Source organism: Triticum aestivum, chromosome 6B (assembly GCF_018294505.1).
Source record: "Triticum aestivum cultivar Chinese Spring chromosome 6B, IWGSC CS RefSeq v2.1, whole genome shotgun sequence".
Taxonomy (NCBI): Eukaryota; Viridiplantae; Streptophyta; class Magnoliopsida; order Poales; family Poaceae; genus Triticum; species Triticum aestivum.
The window spans coordinates 221,261,581-221,279,978 of record NC_057810.1 but is presented as its reverse complement, the minus strand read 5'-3'; positions in this window follow the sequence as shown (position 1 = coordinate 221,279,978).

Genomic DNA, 18,398 nt, shown 5'->3' with positions numbered 1-18,398 from the left:
GTAGGAAAAGGAACCATATAATCAAAGCCCCAAACATCAAATGGTTCAATAACAATAGAACAATTCATAGACATTTCTTGATGTCTACTAATATTACCAATTCTTTGACATTCATCACAAGACAAGACAAACTTACAAGCATCTTTGAAGAGAGTAGGCCAATAAAAACCGGATCGCAATACCTTATGTGCAGTTCTATCTCCAGCATGGTGTCCTCCATATGGTTCGAAGTGACACTTGCATAGGATCTGTTCCTGTTCATGCTCAGGTACACAACGTCTAATAACACCATCTACTCCTTCTTTATAAAGGTGTGGGTCATCCCAGAAGTAATGTCTTAAATCATAAAAGAACTTTTTCTTTTGCTGGTATGTGAAACTAGGTGGTATAAATTTAGCAACAATGTAATTAGCATAATCAGCATACCATGGAGCAGTACGAGAAGCATTAATGACCGCTAATTGTTCATCAGGAAAGCTATCATCAATAGGTAGTGGGTCATCAAGAACATTCTCTAACCTAGACAAGTTGTCTGCAACGGGGTTCTCAGCTCCCTTTCTATCAATAATATGCAAATCAAATTCTTGGAGCAGGAGAACCCATCTAATAAGTCTAGGTTTAGCATCTTTCTTTTCCATAAGATATTTAATAGCAGCATGATCAGTGTGAATAGTAACTTTAGAATCAACAATATAAGGTCTGAACTTATCACATGCAAATACAACCGCTAAGAATTCTTTTTCAGTAGTGGCATAATTTCTCTGGGCAGTATCAAGAGTTTTAATAGCATACTGGATAACATTTAATTTCTTATCAACTCTTTGCCCTAAAACAGCACCTACAGCATAATTGTTGGGGACGTAGTAATTTCAAAAATAATTCCTACGCACACGCAAGATCATGGTGATGCATAGCAACGAGATGGGAGAGTGCTGTCCACGTACCCTCGTAGACCAAAAGCGGAAGCATTAGCACAATGTGGTTGATGTAGTCGTACGTCTTCATGATCTGACCGATCCAAGTACCGAACGTACGGCACCTCCGATTTCAGCACACGTTCAGCTCGATGACGTCCCTTGAACTCTGATCCAGCCGAGCTTTGAGGGAGAGTTCTGTCAGCACGATGGCGTGGTGACGATGATGATGTTCTACCGATGTAGGGCTTCGCCTAAGCACTGCTACGATATTATCGAGGTGGATTATGGTGGAGGGGGGCACCGCACACGGCTAAGAGATCTAAGGGATCAATTGTTGTGTCTATGGGGTGCCCTCCTGCCCTCGTATATAAAGGAGCAAGGGGGAGGTGGCTGTCCTAGGAGGAGGTAGCGCCAAGGGGGGAGTAGGACTCCTCCTTCCCTTGTTGGAGTAGGAGAGAAGGAAAGAGGGGGAGAGGAAGAAGAAAAAGGGGGCTGCACCCCTTGTCCAATTCGGACCAGAGGGGGGGCGCGCACCTCCTTCCTTTTGGCCTCTCTCCTCTATTCCCGTATGGCCCAATAAGGCCCATATGCTCCCCGGCGAATTCCCGTAACTCTCCGGTACTCCGATAAATACCCGAATCACTCAAAACCTTTCCGATGTCCGAATATACTCGTCCAATATATCGATCTTTACGTATCGACCATTTCGAGACTCCTCGTCATGTCCCCGATCTCATCCAGGGCTCCGAACTACCTTTGGTACATCAAAACACATAACTCATAATATAACCGTCATCAAACTTTAAGCATGCGGACCCTATGGGTTCGAGAACTATGTAGACATGACCGAGACACGTCTCCGGTCAATAACCAATAGCGGAACCTGGATGCTCATATTGGCTCCCACATATTCTACGAAGATCTTTATTGGTCAAACCGCATAACAACATACGTTGTTCCCTTTGTCATCGGTATGTTACTTGCCCGAGATTCGATCGTCGGTATCTCAATACCTAGTTCAATCTCATTACCGGCAAGTCTCTTTACTTGTTCTGTAATACATCATCCCGCAACTAACTCATTAGTTGCAATGCTTGCAAGGCTTAAGTGATGTGCATTATCGAGTGGGCCCAGAGATACCTCTCTGACAATCAGAGTGACAAATCCTAATCTCAAAATACGCCAACCCAACAAGTACCTTTGGAGACACCTGTAGAGCACCTTTATAATCACCCAGTTACGTTGTGACGTTTTGTAGCACACAAAGTGTTCCTCCGGTAAACGGGAGTTTCATAATCTCATAGTCATAGTTACATTTATAAGTCATGAAGAAAGCAATAGCAACATACTAAACGATCAAGTGCTAAGTTAACGGAATGGGTCAAGTCAATCACATCATTCTCCTAATGATGTGATCCCGTTAATCAAATAACAACTTATGTCTATGGTTAGGAGACTTAACCATCTTTGATTAACGAGCTAGTCAAGTAGAGGCATACTAGTGACACTATGTTTGTCTATGTATTCACACATGTATTATGCTTCCGGTTAATACAATTCTAGCATGAATAATAAACATTTATCATGAAATAAGGAAATAAATAATAACTTTATTATTGCCTCTCAGCATATTTCCTTCAGTCTCCCACTTGCTCTAGAGTCAATAATCTAGTTCACATCGCCATGTGATTTAACACCAATATTCATATCTGTATATGATTAACACCCATAGTTCACATCGTCATGTGACCAACACCCAAAGGGTTTACTAGAGTCAATAATCAGTTCACATCGCTTATGTGATTAACACCCAAAGAGTACTAAGGTATGATCATGTTTTGCTTGTGAGAGAAGTTTAGTCAACGAGTCTGTCACATTCAGAGCCGTATGTATTTTGCAAATTTCTATATCAACAATGCTCTGCACGGAGCTACTCTAGCTAATTGCTCCCACTTTCAATATGTATCCAGATTGAGATTTAGAGTCATCTGGATTAGTGTCAAAACTTGCATCGAGTAACCCTTTATGACAAACCTCTTGTCACCTCCATAATCGAGAAACATATCCTTATTCCACTAAGGATAATTTTGACCAATGTCCAGTGTTCTACTCCTAGATCACTATTGTACTCCCTTGCCAAACCAGGGCAGAGTATACAATAGGTCTAGTCCATAGCATGGCATACTTTTATAGAACCTATGACTGAGGCATAGGGAATGACTTTCATTCTCTTTCTATTTTCTGCTGTGGTCGGGATTTGAGTCTTACTCAATTTCACACCTTTGCAACACATGCAAGAACTCTTTCTTTGACTATTCCATTTTGAACTACTTCAAAATCTTGTCAAGGTATGTACTCATGGAAAATATTATCAAGTGTCTTGATCTATCTCAATAGATCTTGACGCTCAATATGTAAGTAGCTTTACTGGGGTCTTTCTTTTAAAGAACTCCTTTCAAACACTTCTTTATGTTTTCTAGAAAAATTCTACATCATTTCTGATCAACAATATGTCACTCACATATACTTATCAGAAAGACTATAGTGCTCCCACTCACTTTATTGTAAATACAGGTTTCACTGCAAGTCCGCATAAAACTATATGCTTTGATCAACTTATCAAACCGTATATTCCAACTCCGAGATGCTTGCACCAGTCCATATATGGAACGCTGGAGCTTGCACATTTTGTTAGCACCTTTAGGATTGACAAAACCTTCTGGATGCATCATATACAACTCTTCTTTAAGAAAACCATTAAGGAATGCAGTTTTGACATCCATTTGCCAGATTTCATAAAATGTGGCAATTGCTAACATGATTCGTACAGACTTAAGCATCGCTACATTTGAGAAAGTCTCATTGTAGTCAACACCTTGAACTTTGTCGAAAACCTTTTTTGCGACAAGTCGAGCTTTGTAGATAGTAACACTACTATCAACGTCTGTCTTCCTCTTGAAGATCCATTTATTTTCTATGGCTTGCCGATCATCGGGCAAGTTCACAAAATTCCACACTTTGTTCTCATACATGGATCCTATCTCAGATTTCATGGCCTCCAGCCATTTCGCAGAATCTGGGCTCATCATCGCTTCCTCATAGTTCGTAGGTTTATCATGGTCTAGTAACATGACTTTCAGAGCAGGATTACCGTACCACTCTGGTGCGGACCGTACTCTGGAAGATCTACGAGGTTCTGTTGTAACTTGCTATGAAGTTTCATGATCATCATCATTAGCTTCCTCACTAATTGGTGTAGGAATCACTGGAACTAATTTCTGTGATGAACTACTTTCCAATTAGGGAGAAGGTACCTTTACCTTATCAAGCTCTACTTTCCTCCCACTCACTTCTTTTGAGAGAAACTTCTTCTCTAGAAAGGATCCATTCTTGGCAACAAATGTCTTGCCTTAGGATCTGTGATAGAAGTTGTACCCAACAGTTTCCTTTGGGTATCCTAGGAGGACACATTTCTCCGATTTGGGTTTCGAGCTTATCAGGTTGAAACTTTTTCACATAAGCATCGCAACTCCAAACTTTAAGAAACGACATCTTAGGTTTATTGCTAAACCATAGTTCATACGGTGTCGTCTCAATGGATTTAGATGGTGCCCTATTTAACGTGAATGCAGCTATCTCTAATGCATAACCCCAAAACGATATTGTTAAATCGGTAAGAGACATCATTGATTGCACCATATCAAATAAAGTGCGGTTATGACATTCAGACACACCGTTACACTGTGGTGTTCCAGGTGGCATGAGTTTGTGAAACTATTCCACATTATTTTAACTGAATGCCAAACTCGTAACTCAAATATTCATCTCCACGATCAGATCGCAGAAACTTTATTTATTTATTTTGTGACGATGATTTTCCACTTCACTCTGAAATTCTTTGAACCTTTCAACTATTTCAGACTTGTGTTTCATCAAGTAGATATACCCATATCTGCTCAAATCATCTGTGAAGGTCAGAAAATAATGATACCCGCCACGAGCCTTAATACTCATTTGTCTGCATACATCAGAATGTATTATTTCCAACAAGTCAGTAGCTCGTTCCATTGTTCTGGAGAACGGAGTTTTAGTCATCTTGCCCAAAAGGCACGGTTCGCAAGCATCAAATGATTCATAACCAAGTGATTCCGAAAATCCACCTTTATGGAGTTTCTTCATGCGCTTTACACTGATATGACCCAAATGGCAGCCCCACAAATAAGTTGCACTATCATTATTAACTTTGCATCTTTTGGCATCAATATTATGAATATGTGTATCACTACGATCGAGATCCAACAAACTATTTTAATTGGGTGTATGACCATTCAAGGTTTTATTCATGCAAACAGAACAACAATTATTCTTTGACTTTAAATAAATAACCGTATTGCAATAAACATGATCAAATCATATTCATGCTCAACGCAAACGCAAAGTAACATTTATTTAGGTTTAACACTAATCCCGAAAGTATAGGGAGTGTGTGATGATGATCATATCAATCTTGGAACTAATTCCAACACTCATCGTCACTTCCCCTCAACTAGTCTCTGTTTATTATGTAACTCCTGTTTCGAGTTACTAATCTTAGCAACCTGAATAAGTATCAAATACTCAGGGGCTACTATAAACACTAGTAAGGCACACATCAATAACCTGTATATCAAATATACCCTTGTTCACTTTGCCATCCTTCTTATCCACCAAATATTCAGGGCATTTCTATTTCCAGTGACCATTTCCTTTGCAGTGTAAGCACTGAGTTTCAGGCTTTGGTCCAGCTTTGGGCTTCTTCGCGGCAGTGACAACTTGCTTGTCATTCTACTTGAAGTTCCCTTTCTTTCCCTTTGCCCTTTTCTTGAAACTAGTGGTCTTGTCAATCATCAACACTTGATGCTCTTTCTTGATTTCTACCTTTGTTGATTTCAACATCGCGAAGAGCTCGGAAATCATTTTCGTCATCCTTTGCATACTATAGTTTATCACGAAGTTCTACTAACTTGGTGATGGTGACTAGAGAACTCTGTCAATCACTATCTTATCTGGAAGATTAACTCCCACTTGATTCAAGCGATTGTAGTACCCACACAATCTGAGCACATGCTCACTAGTTGAGCAATTCTCCTCCATCTTTTAGCTATAGAACTTGTTGGAGACTTCATATCTCTCAACTTGGGTATTTGCTTGAAATATTAACTTGAATTCCTGGAACATCTCATATGGTCCATGACGTTCAAAACGTCTTTGAAGTCCCGATTCTAAGCCATTAAGCATGGTGCACTAAACTATCAAGTAGTCATCATATTGAGCTAGCCAAACATTCATAACGTTTGCATCTGCTCCTACAATAGGTTTGTCACCTAGCGGTGCAACAAGGACATAATTCTTCTATGCAGCAATGAGGATAAACCTCATATCACGGACCTAGTCTGCATCATTGCTACTAACATCTTTCAACACAGTTTTCCCTAGGAGCATATCAAAATAAACATATGAAAGCAACAACGCAAGCTATTGATCTACAACATAATTTGCAAAATACTATCAGGACTAAGTTCATGATAAATTTAAGTTCAATTAATCATATTACTTAAGAACTCCCACTTAGATAGACATCTCTCTAATCATCTAAGTGATCACGTGATCCAAATCAACTAAACCATAACCGACCATCACGTGAAATGGAGTAGTTTTCAATGGTGAACATCACTATGTTGATCATATCTATTATATGATTCATGCTCGACCTTTCGGTCTCAGTGTTTCGAGGCCATATCTGCATATGCTAGGCTCGTCAAGTTTAACCTGAGTATTCTGCGTGTGCAAAACTGGCTTGCACCCGTTGTAGATGGACGTAGAGCTTATCACACCCGATCATCACGTGGTGTCTGGGCACGAAAAACTTTGGCAATGGTGCATACTCAGGGAGAACACTTTTATCTTGAAATTTAGTGAGAGATCATCTTGTAATGCTACCGTCAATCAAAGCAAGATAAGATGCATAAAAGATAAACATCACATGCAATCAATATAAGTGATATGATATGGCCATCATCATCTTGTGCTTGTGATCTCACACTCCGAAGCACTGTCATGATCACCATCATCACCGGCGCGACGCCTTGATCTCCATCGTAGCATCGTTGTCGTCTCGCCAACTATTGCTTCTACGACTATCGCTACTGCTTAGTGATAAAGTAAAGCAATTACACGACAACCATATGGCTCCTGCCAGTTGCCGATAACCCGGTTACAAAACATGATCATCTCATACAATAAAATATAGCATCATGCCTTGACCATATCACATCACAACATGCCCTGCAAAAACAAGTTAGACGTCCTCTACTTTGTTGTTGCAAGTTTTACATGGCTGCTACAGGCTTAGCAAGAACCGTTCTTACCTACGCATCAAAACCACAATGATAGTTCGTCAAGTTAATGTTGTTTTAACCTTCTCAAGGACCGGGCGTAGCCACACTTGGTTCAAATAAAGTTGGAGAAACTGACACACGCCAGCCACCTGTGTGCAAAGCACGTCGGTAGAACTAGCCTCGCGTAAGCGTACGCGTAATGTCGGTCCGGGCCGCTTCATCCAACAATATCGCCGAACCAAAGCATGACATGCTGGTAAGCAGTATGACTTGTATCTCACACAACTCACTTGTGTTCTACTGATGCATATAACATCAATGCATAAAACCAGGCTCGGAAGCCACTGTTGGGGACGTAGTAATTTCAAAAAAATTCCTACGCACACGCAAGATCATGGTGATGCATAGCAACAAGAGGGGAGGGTGTTGTCCATGTACCCTCGTAGACCTAAAGCGGAAGCATTATCACAACGCGATTTATGTAGTCGTACGTCTTCATGATCCGACCGATCCAAGTACCGAACATACGTCACCTCCGAGTTTAGCACACGTTCAGCTCGATGACGTCCCTTGAACTCTGATCCAGCCGAGCTTTGAGGGAGAGTTCTATCAGCACGACGGCGTGGTGACGATGATGATGTTCTACCGACGCAGGGCTTCGCCTAAGCACTGCTACGATATTATCGAGGTGGATTATGGTGGAGGGGGCACCGCGCACAGCTAAGAGATCCAAGGGATCAATTGTTGTGTCTATGGGGTGCCCCCTGCCCCCGTATATAAAGGAGCAAGGGGGGAGGCGGCCGGCCTAGGAGGAGGGCGCGCCAAGGGGGGAGTCCTACTCCCACCGGGAGTAGGACTCCTCCTTCTCTTGTTGGAGTAGGAGAGAAGGAAAGAGGGGGGGAAGAAGGAAAACGGGGCTGCACCCCTTGTCCAATTCGTACTGGAGGGGGGCGCGCGCCTCCTTCCTTTTGGCCTCTCTCCTCTATTCCCGTATGGCCCAATAAGGCCCATATACTCCTCGGCGAATTCACGCGGTACTCCGATAAATACCCGAATCACTCGGAACCTTTCCGATGTCCGAATATAGTCGTCCAATATATCGATCTTTATGTCTCGATCATTTCGAGACTCCTCGTCATGTCCCCGATCTCATCCAAGACTCCGAACTACCTTTGGTACACCAAAACACATAACTCGTAATATAACCGTCATCGAACTTTAAGCGTGTGGACCCTATGGGTTCGAGAACTATCTAGACATGACCGAGACACGTCTCCGGTCAATAACCAATAGCGGAACATGGATGCTCATATTGGCTCCCACATATTCTACGAAGATCTTTATCGGTCAAACCGCATAACAATATACGTTGTTCCCTTTGTCATCGGTATGTTATTTGCCCGAGATTCAATCGTCGGTATCTCAATACCTAGTTCAATCTCGTTATCGGCAAGTCTCTTTACTCGTTCCGTAATACATCATCCCACAACTAACTCATTAGTTGCAATGCTTGCAAGGCTTAAGTGATGTGCATTAGCGAGTGGGCCCAGAGATACCTCTTCGACAATCGGAGTGACAAATCCTAATCTCGAAATACGCCAACCAAACAAGTACCTTTGGAGACACCTCTAGAGCACCTTTATAATCACCCAGTTACGTTGTGACGTCTGGTAGCGCACAAAGTGTTCCTCCGAAACGGGAGTTGCATAATCTCATAGTCATAGGAACATGTATAAGTCATGAAGAAAGCAATAGCAACATACTAAATGATCAAGTGCTAAGTTAACAGAATGGGTCAAGTCAATCACATCATTCTCCTAATGATGTGATCTCGTTAATCAAATAACAACTTATGTCTATGGTTAGGAAACTTAACCATCTTTGATTAACGAGCTAGTCAAGTAGAGGCATACTAGTGACACTATGTTTGTCTATGTATTCACACATGTATTATGTTTCCGGTTAATACAATTCTAGCATGAATAATAAACATTTATTAGTTCCTCAAAAAAACATTTATCGTGAAATAAGGAAATAAATAATAACTTTATTATTGTCTCTAGGGCATATTTCCTTCAATAATCACTAGCATCACACATAATTTCAAAGGGTAAATTCCAATCAGGTGGCTGAACAATAGGTGCAGTGATCAAAACTTTCTTAAGTATTTCAAATGCTTCTACACAATCATCATCAAATACAAAAGTAATATCCTTTTGCAATAAATTAATCAGAGGCCTAGAGATTTTACAAATGTCCTTAATGAACCTCCTATAAAAACCGGCATGACCAAGGAACCTTCTTATACCTTTAATGTCCTTGGGACATGGCATCTTTTCAATGGCATCAACTTTAGCTTTAGCAACTTCAATACCTCTTTCGGAAATTTTATGCCCCAAGATAATGCCTTCATTAACCATAAAGTGACACTTTTCCCAATTCAAGACAAGACTAGTATCTTCACATCTCTTCAAAACTCGATCAAGGTTGCTCAAGCAATCATCAAAAGAGGATCCATAAACGGAGAAGTCATCCATGAATACCTCAAAAATATTTTCACAAAAGTCAGAGAATATAGCCATCATGCATCTTTGAAAACTAGCAGGTGCATTACATAAACCAAAAGGCATACATCTATAAGCAAAAGTATCGAAAGGGCAAGTAAAAGTAGTTTTTGATTGATCCTCCGCTGACACAGGTATTTGAGAGAAACCAGAATAACCATCTAGAAAGCAGAAATGTGTATGTTTGGATATTCTTTCTAGCATTTGATCAATAAAAGGTAAAGGGTAATGATCTTTCTTAGTAGCTTTATTTAATTTACGGAAATCAGTTACCATCTTTAACCTGTAATAATTCTTTGCGGAATCAATTCATCTTTATCATTAGGAACAACAGTAATACCTCCCTTCTTAGGGACGCAATGGACAGGACTTACCCAATCACTATCAGCAACGGGATAAATTATACCTGCCTCAAGGAGCTTTAGTATCTCCTTTCTTACCACTTCTTTCATCTTAGGATTTAACTGTTGTTGATGATCTCTAACTGGTTTGGAGCCTTCGTCCAATTTAATTTTGTGTTGGCATAAAGTGTGACTAATGCCCTTAAGATCATCCACGGTATATCCAATAGCAGCACAATGCTTCTTCAGAGTTTTCAATAATCTTTCCTCTTCTTGCTCTGAAAGGTTAGCGCTAATAATAACAGGATATATCTTCTTTTCATCAAGATAAGCATATTTAGGATTATCAGGTAAAGGTTTGAGCTCAAACACGGGATCACCCTTGGGTGGAGGGGGACCCCCTAGGATTTCAACAGGCAAGTTGTGTTTCAAAATAGGACCCTGTTGAAGGAATACTTCATCTATCTCCCTTCTTTCATTCATAAACATATCATTTTCATGGTCTAGAAAATATTGTTCTAACGGATCAATAGGAGGCACGGCAATAGAAGCAAGACCAATAATTTCATCCTTACTAGGCAATTCTTTATCATGGGGTTGTCTACGGAACTTAACAAAATTAAACTCATGTTTCATACCCCCCAAGCCAATTGTAACAACATCCTTTTCACAATCAATCTTAGCATTAACAGTGTTCAAGAAGGATCTGCCAAATATAATGGGACAAAAGCTATCTTGTGGGGAACCAAGAACAAGAAAATCAGCAGGATATTTAACTCTCCCACATAAGACTTCAACATCTTTAACAATCCCAACTGGTGAAATAGTATCTCTATTGGCAAGCTTAATAGTAACATCAATACCTTCTATTTCAGTGGGTGCAATATCACGCATAATTTCTTCATATAAGGAATGAGGTATTGCACTAGCACTAGCACCCATATCACATAAGCCATGATAACAATGATCTCCTATTTTAACAGAAATAACAGGCATGCCTACAACAGGTCTATGTATATTAGCATCAGGTCTAGCAATATTAACAGGTCTATGTATATTATCATCCAAGAGATCTTTAACCATAGCAATACTAGGTTCAACTTTAATTTGCTCAGGAGGTGTATATGTTCTAGTATTACTCTTACGAACAACAGTTGAAGCTTTAGCATGATCCTTTATCCTAACAGGGAAAGGTGGTTTCTCAACATAAGTAGTAGGAACAATAGGATCATTATAAGTGATAGTCTTTTCTTGAACTGTAATAGGTGCAACTACTTTTACTTCAATGGTAGGATCATATTTAAACCACTTCTCCTTAGGGAGATCAACGTGAGCAGCAAAAGATTCACAGAAAGAAGCTACTATCTCAGAGTCAAGTCCATATTTAGCGCTAAATCCACGAAAAGCATCGGTATCCATAAAAGATTTAACACAGTCAAACTTAGGTGTCATACCTGACTCCTTACCATCGTTGGAACCCCAGTCTTCAGAGTTGCATTTAATTCTTTCCAGTAAATCTCACTTGAATTCTGTAGTCTTCAGCATATAAGAACCAGCACAGGTAGTATCGAGCATGGTGCAATCATTGAGAGAAAGCCGAGCATAAAAATTTTGAATGATCATTTCTCTTGAGAGCTCATGATTTGGGCATGAATATAACATTGACTTAAGCCTCCCCCAAGCTTGAGTGATGCTTTCTCCTTCGCGAGGCCAAAAATTATATATATAATTACAATCACGTTGAACAAGATGCATATGATAGAACTTCTGGTGAAATTCCAACTTCAATCGTTTATAGTTCCAAGATCCCGTATCATCACATAGCCTATACCATGTCAATGCATCTCCCTTCAAAGATAAAGGAAAGACCTTCCTTTTGACAACATCATCGGGAATAACTGCAAGCTTAAATAATCCACAAACTTCATCCACATAGATAAGGTGTAAATCGAGATGCAATGTTCCATCTCCTGCAAAGGGATTAGCTAGCAGTTTCTCTATCATACCCGAAGGAATCTCAAAGTAAACATTTTCAGTGGGTTCAGTAGGTTGAGGAGCACCTCTTTGCTAAACTGTTCGGGGAGAAGATGCCCCGAACAAGCCCCTCAAAGGCTTAGTTTCCATAGTAACAAGAGACAGAAAATTTCAGCACACTACATAAATGTTTCCTTACCAAGTTCCACTCACCAAAGGCGCTTCACTCCCCGGCAACAGCGCCATAAAAGAGTCTTGATGACCCACAAGTATAGGGTATCTATCGTAGTCCTTTTGATAAGTAAGAGTGTCGAACCCAACGAGGAGCAGAAGGAAATGACAAGCGGTTTTCAGTAAGGTATTCTCTACAAGCACTGAAATTGTAGGTAACAGATAGTTTTGTGATAAGATAATTTGTAACCGGTAACAAGCAATGAAAGTAAATAAGGTGAAGCAAGGTGGCCCAATCCTTTTTGTAGCAAAGGACAAGCCTGGATAATTTCTTATAATGAGAAAAGCGCTCCCGAGGACACATGGGAATTATCGTCAAGCTAGTTTTCATCACGCTCATATGATTCGCGTTCGTTACTTTGATAATTTGATATGTGGGTGGACCGGTGCTTGGGTACTGCCCTTTCTTGGACAAGCATCCCACTTATGATTAACCCCTATTGCAAGCATCTGCAACTACAAAAGAAGTATTAAGGTAAACCTAACCATAGCATGAAACTAGTGGATCCAAATCAGCCCCTTACGAAGCAACGCATAAACTAGGGTTTAAACTTCTGTCACTCTAGCAACCCATCATCTACTTACTACTTCCCAATGCCTTCCTCTAGGCCCAAATAATAGTGAAGTGTCATGTAGTCGACGTTCACATAACACCACTAGAGGAGAGACAACATACATCTCATCAAAATATCGAACGAATACCAAAGTCACAGGACTACTAATAGCAAGACTTCACCCATGTCCTCAGGAACAAACGTAACTACTCACAAAGCACATTCATGTTCATGATCAGAGGAGTATTAATATGCATTAAGGATCTGAACAATGATCTTCCACCAAGTAAACCAATTAGCGTCAACTATAAGGAGTAATCAACACTACTAGCAACCCACAGGTACCAATTTGTGGTTTTGATACAAGATTGGATACAAGAGATGAACTAGGGTTTTGAGAGGAGATGGTGCTGGTGAAGATGTTGATGGAGATTGACCCCCTCCCAATGAGAGGATCGTTGGTGATGACGATGGTGATGATTTCCCCCTCCCGGAGGGAAGTTTTCCCGGCAGAACAGCTCCGCAGGAGCCCTAGATTGGTTCTGCCAAGGTTCCGCCTCGTGAAGGCGGAGTCTCGTCCCGTAAGCTTGCTTATGATTTTTTCCAGGGTAAAAGCCTTCATATAGCAGAAGATGGGCACCGGAGAGCCACCAGGGGGCCCACAAGACAGGGGGGCATGCCCAGTAGGGGGGGCGCCCCCACCCTCATGGCCAGGGTGTGGGCCCCCTCTGGTACTTTCTTTGCTCAATAATTCTTATTAATTCCAAAAATGACTTTCGTGGAGTTTCAGGACTTTTGGAACTGCGCAGAATAGGTTTCCAATATTTGCTCCTTTTCCAGCCCAGAATCCCAGCTGCCGGTATTCTCCCTCTTCATGATAAACCTTGTAAAATAAGAGAGAATAGCCATAAGTATTGTGACATAACGTGTAATAACAGCCCATAATGCAATAAATATCGATATAAAAGCATGATGCAAAATGGACGTATCGCCACCACTAGTAGAGACCCTTCACTACATGTAGTAGTACTTGGCCAGGTAGGTCATAAGCTGGAGAGAAATATGATACTCTTGCATTCTAATAAACCCAAGACAATGTGCCTTGTTGTCCATGAGGTGGCTTGGAGCCATCATCAGAGCCTCCGGGCGGAACCCAACGTTGCCCTTAATAGTGTTGTAGAGGGCGGGGTACACATCAACAGGATCTCTCTCTCTCTCCCTCTCTCTCTCTCTCATGGCAGCTGCCAGCTCCTTGACGGCCTCGGTCATGCTGGTGAAGACGATCACCTCCTCCTCCAAGGCACCCCTCTTCCTCTTCCTCTTAGGAGCAAGTACGTGATCACCATTTCACCAGCCTTGTTAGGGCCATCAAATATGATGGCCTCTGACTCCTAGGTGTTTGTATAGTCAAGTGAAGGTGCATCGAGAGGCACAGTGGAGCACATGGAAATCTTGCCACTAGCCAAACTGAAAGAGAAGACAGACTGCATTTGAGGGTAGTTCTGGATGGGCTTGTTGAGGTAGTCAGAATCCTTGAGGTGATCCTAAGAACGAAAGACAATGTGCTTAGTTGTGATTAACAAGTTAGATCAAGTGAAACAAGTGGTAGGTTAGCTAACCAGGACGTGGCCTCTATAGTGCTTAGCCTTCAACACAATATTGAACGTGTCCTCTTCCAATTGTGCACCGCTAAGGTCTCTAAGCTTTGACACTTGGATCCACCTAGTTCTCCACTTCCTAAGATGGCTGCACACCTAAGTTGAGGTCACTTATGTGTCACGGAACTCAAAAACCATCTTCGCAACAATGTTCAAATGCACCTACTTGAAGCCCTTATCGGTCCTCACCCCGCAGAGGAGATATCACATATCATGTTGAGGATGAAGGTGGATAGGAAATGAGGGCACTTCATTGCCGCCCCTTCACTCAACCCCCTCATCGATGCCTTACCAGCCTTATTAGCCAACTTTCTAGCTAGCTCCTTGACATAAGAATTCTCACGCATCTCCACCACCAGAGAACACAATCTCGGCAGCTCGACCACCTCTACATTTTGAGGCTCCAACGACTGAGAGTCATCAACATAAGAGGGATACGGATGGGATACTTGTAGCGTTAGGGCCTGACTAAAGTTAGTGTCACTCATGGACTACTATGGTTAGCATCAGGGCTAGCAGTCTGAACAAGAACAATGCATCACTACAATGGTAAGCATCAAGAGAAAAATATGTTGATCATGCATCATTGGGTAAAGTTTGTATGATCTTCACTGCATGTTGTCACGTATAAGAGGGAAGCTGGTATGAGGATGAGAACTACCAGTGGTGGAGCCAGAAAATATGTATTAGGGGGTGGGGGGAGTGCTACTAAAACAGGTTGGGGAGGGCCAAAGTGTTGAAAATAGATTTTTAGCAGCAAAATAGTACTAATTTTGCAACTGTTCATAGCAAATTACCTGCAAAATCCTGGTGTTAGGGGGGCAGGCCCCTGCTGGTCCCCTCTTTCTCCGCCACTGAGAACTATGATGTGTAGAACCAACCCTCGTACCAACGATCGCCCTAATACATGGACTACACAACAATGAAGATCATGAAGCTCAACACACTACTACAGAACATGCATCTAGCGTACTACACATGACCAAGATATAGCCGCCGCAGCTCTCAAAGTAATCCTAAACAACTTTGCGCAAGCTACAGGCCTGACCATCAACTTCTCCAAAACTACTCTAGCCACTCTCCACACAGATGACACTATGGCCACTGCCACTGCCCTTGCCATGGGCTGCACCCGCGCGCCCTTTCCTCAACCTTACCTCGGCCTACCTCTTGCCCCAACCAAACCTCCAGCCAATGCCTTCGCTCCCTTGATAGAACGCTCTCGCAAATGAATGACGGGTTGGCGTGCCAAACTGCTAGACAAAGGTGATCATCTCATCCTCATCTCCGCAGTTTTAGACTCCCTCCTCACCTATTTCATGTCGGTATTTCGCATCCCTAAAAAGGTCCTCAAAACCATCGACTACCTACGAAGGGCCTTCTTTAGGGCGGGGGAGGATTCCTGTTCAGGAGCTCAATGCCTTATTGCATGGAAAAATGTGTGTGTACCTAAAAAGTATGGTGGTTTAGGGCTCAAAAATATGCATGTTCAAAACAATTGCTTACTCATGAAATTCGTAGCTAAGGCCTTATCCTCTGCTCCGACCCCCTGATTGGAATGGCTAGACCTTCAACACCCAAATGCACTAGTCTCCTCCTCCCCACAAACATCTTTCCTTTGCCGCACCATATCACAACAAATCCCCACCCTACAGACAATCTCCTTTGTTCTAACAAACAATGGTTCACACACATACTTCTGGCTTGACACTTGGTTGACCCTAGGTACCACCTTCCCCCACCTCTTCTCACACTCCACCCTAGAGCTAGTTAAAGTGGCTAATATTCTGTGTTTTGGTATGGAAGCTAACCTCCGTAATCGTCTCTCCCTTACGGCAGAACAAGAGCTCGTTTCACTTTTGGCTATTTTGCAGGACTTCGTACCTTCGGCGGAGGAAGACCAAACGTTCCTACATCGAGGTCATGACTTCTCCACCAAGCATGTGTACGGCGCCCTCATGGCTAGGCCTGACAACGATCCCCTTGCCCCTGTCATATGGTGTTCCAAGGCTCCACGCAAGATCAAAAAATTTTCTTGGCTGCTCTTCAAGGACAGTCTCAACACTAGGGTCAACCTCGCCCACAAGTATATCATCTCCTCCGACATATGCCCTCGATGTGCTATGCTACCCGAAGATTCCATGCACCTCTTCGTCACCTGCCCACTTGCCAACCGGATTTGGCAGCGCATTGGTATCCTGCCTCAAACCGACGACATCACTGAGTTATGGGATACTCCACTGCCCCATCACCTTCCCCAAAAAGCATGGTCTCTGGTTCTCATGTCACTACTATGGAAGATCTAGGCAGCGCATAATGATGTGTTGTTTAGAAGTGTTGATCAATGTTCTGTAATCTTTCCCTAATAATAAAGTACGAATTGACTCCATGAGTTCACCGTCACAATACGCTTCTTCCCGTGAATTTATGCTTTTAGTTTGAAGCTTTTTTATTCCGCTCCTTTTTGAGGTGGTACTAAAATTCCCGTCTGCTTTTCCTATCCCCGTATTGGGCTGCCGCAGCAGTACATGTGTTCCGGCCTCGGCCCGCTCTGTTGCAGGATTCATATTTTATTTTTACCTATAGTGGGCTTACCTATAGTGGGCTGCCCAACGACAGCGCGTGCGATTGACTCATCTATACAAAAGCCACATGTTCTCCTTCAGTTAATAATCCCACATTGCTCTTTTACATCTAATCTCATCGGTTTATATAGGCATGCCCTGGTGATCGAAACAAGCGGCCAATGAAAATTAATAAGCAGAGATGAACGCAGCGGTGGAGGTCTCGAGGGGGCCGTCGCTGGCGGAGAACCCCGAGGTGCAGCGGGAATACGCTCGATGGCGAGCCGAACAGAAGGGGGCGGGGCTAGAGATTCACCAGCCAGTCGGACTACTGGAGCAAGACCGGCGTCGCCTCCCTGAAGCAAGATTTGGGCAGCATCCGCCACCAACTCTCCCTCGGCGGCTCTCTCTTATCTCTCCCTGAAGCAAGAGGTGGACAGGGTGAAGCAACAACATGTGGATGAGGGACATCAGAATGCCGGAGCTCACCAGGGTTCAAGTCCTGGTGTTCGCATTATTTTAGATTTATTTCAGGATTTCCGGCGATGCGCTTTCAGTGGGAGAGACGTTCCCATTGAAGACGAGACGCCCACGCTGACTTCGTAAATCTCAAGATGCTCATAGGGGTAGGGTGTGCGTGTGTACGTTCATATGGCTGAGTGTATACGTGTATGCATGAGCGCTTGCGTCTGTATTGTGTTCAAAAAATAGTGCAAGAAGAAGGAATATAATCTTGTAAACCAAACAACTAACATTCTCCTAACAAAATTAAGATAGTAAAAAAAACACTTGCTTTCGAATATAAAAAAATTATAGAAATAATCCCACTTGGATCCATCACCACTCTTTATAAAAAAATTGAGGACACTGAGAATCATGCCATCATGAACGGAGGTGGTTAACATGAAAATCGTCGGTGATGGCGAACATATGAGTAGACTACTTTTACTCCCGGTGCAACGCACAAGCACATCTTTTCCTAATAATAAAGCACGGATAATAATAAAGCACGGATTGACTTCGTCGGGTTCACCGTCACAATACGCTTCTTCCCGTGAATTTACGCTTTCAGTTTGAATTTAAAATGTATATACCAGGTGGTACTAATAAAATTTGATACGTCGCACGCTAGCCTCGCTCGTACAAAATCAAATTGCTAGCTATGGGCTATTGATCCTTCTATTATGGGCCTTCTCTTATGGGCCGTTAGCCAACTTT